The sequence below is a fragment of the Schistocerca nitens genome, chromosome 1 (genome assembly GCF_023898315.1).
Source record: "Schistocerca nitens isolate TAMUIC-IGC-003100 chromosome 1, iqSchNite1.1, whole genome shotgun sequence".
Lineage (NCBI taxonomy): Eukaryota > Metazoa > Arthropoda > Insecta > Orthoptera > Acrididae > Schistocerca > Schistocerca nitens.
The window spans coordinates 268,421,231-268,423,658 of NC_064614.1; positions in this window are offsets into that span (position 1 = coordinate 268,421,231).

Consider the following 2,428-nt stretch of genomic DNA (forward strand, 5'->3'; position numbering starts at 1 on the left):
TAAATTAATCGATGTGGATTCGTTAGCAGTTCATAGTGGCGATGATCAATTTATATAGAATGTTGTACTCATAACAGCAGCAAAAGATGATACAGGGAAATAGATTTATATATAGCAAGAGAAAGAATATTTACTATTACGTGATTTTAAGAACTTTGCTAAACTCACAGCAGATCTATTACAATCCATTGCTAAGGGAACAAATATGTAAACATACCTTTGTAATGTGGTCCATGTCCGAACAAGGCGAGCTGAATTTCAGTTGTTGCAAAATAAGAAAATTCCAAGAATCTGTATCAGAAAATCAACTATTTCAGGAAATGGGTTAGTGATAATGAATGGCAAAACATTAGCCCACAGGAACATGGACGTGACCATTTTGTTTGAGGAACAAGCTTCCCGGGACATTCACTTACACGGTTTGGGATTATTAAAACCTCATACAAACTGGAAAGATTATAGATCCCTGGCATACGTCCACTCATACAGAATAATAGACCAGTGTCACTAGAAAGGGACATTGTCCCTAGTATCGCAATGGAAATCGATTGTTGTGAAGAACTAGAGAAGAAGTAAGTATATCAATGGTACCATTAGAATTGCCATGAAGACGTGTAACAACTAGGTTAGATGACATAAGGGTGGCAGGTAAAAGATCGGAGGATATGGACCAGCTGATCGATGATCATCATCATCTCCTTCCAAGGATTAAATGTTGTAATCACCTCTTCCGGTCTCTATCATCCATCCATCCCTTACGAGGTCTACCTAGTTCTGTCTTTCCAGTCGGCCGATAAGCCATTATCTTTTTTGGCGATCTATTTTCGGTCATTCTCTCAAGATGATCCTTCCATTTCATTCTATTCTCTTCTGTCTTGATATTAACAGAAAAGATTTTTAAATCTTATCTTATTGTTTCATTCCTTATTTTATCCATTTTATTACAGCCTCTTACATATCTCATGAACTTCATCTCTGCTGCTTATACACACGACTTTTTTTGTTACTGCCCATAATTCGGAAACACATAAAAGTAGGTACAGCCATAAATTTATAGAATTTCATTTTTGTTCCTTTTCTTGTTTCTCTTCCCAAAGTTTTTCCAGTTGTTTGACAGACAGCTTGATATTTATTAACCTTTCTCTCAATGTCTTTGTCATAGTGAAAACTAATGTCACACCTTCTTAACTGAAGTGGGATATTTGTTCTAAAATTTTCTCATTTGTTATTATTTTCGATCTGAGTGGATTCTTTGCTTTGAAAACCAGCTAACTGATAAAGAGTAAAAGGAAATGGAGCAGAAGAGAAGTTTCCAGAATGAGATTTTCACTCTGCAGCAGAGTGTGAACTGATATGAAACTTCCTGGCATATTAAAACTGCGTGCCGGATCAAAACTCTAACTCAGGACCTTTGCCTTCCACGGGCAAGTGCTACAACATCTTAGCTACCCAAGCACGACTCATGACCCGCCCTCATAGCTTTACTTCCGCCAGTACCTCGTCTCTGGCTGTGAGAACGGGGCGTGAGTCGTGCTTGTGTAGCTCAGATGGCAAAGGTCCCGAGTTCGAGTCTCGATCCGGCACACAGTTTTAATCTTCCAGGAAGTTTCAGAAGAGCAGTGTCCAGTTCTGTAACTACATATAGATGGTTAATGTTGACCATAGTATTAGTTATAGGTTGCTGTTCCTTGCATTTCTCGTGTTGTAAATACATATATAGGTTTGTTCCAGACCGTTTTGGCAGTAAAAGTTGTTGTCCGTCAATGTGTGTAATAGTACTGTAGTTAATACACCTGCGTTTACTCAGCTGAGAAGTACAAATGATGTCATCTGTGAGAGGCATCCTCATGAAGAAAAAGATAAAATATACTTAAATAGTAGAAGGTATAAAAAATATATGGATATCATGTAACTAGATTATAAGAAACATCAAGTAAAAACTAATTCATTTGTAGATTTAAATGAATTAATGACACGCTGCATAAATGATCATGAATTCTTTGAAGAGGAAGGTGTTATGGCTGTCAAGGCCACAAATTTCCCCTCTGTGTTCCAAAATTACCTGTGCTAAGCATCCTAAGAGACCTCCTCTCTCTCACTGCGTTAAAGAGTGACTTAGTAGACCTCAGCCTACATTGTCGTCGACTTCCTGATTGCGACACACAGGTCGTAACTTATGTCCGAGCTGGTGATAGGACCTGTGCCAGGACTCGGCGAGTATTAGTAAAAAGTGACTGAAGCAGGAATAATTAATTCATAATTTTATAATACAGTTGTTGACCTCAATCGGTGACATACAACACAGATAAATTTCAGTAACAATAAGTCACTTTCAGAATTTATTATTTTCATTTATTTGTGGTCAATCGAATGAAGCATCAAAATTATGGGCAGTTGATCTAAGACTGTACGCCTTCTTTACGCATCT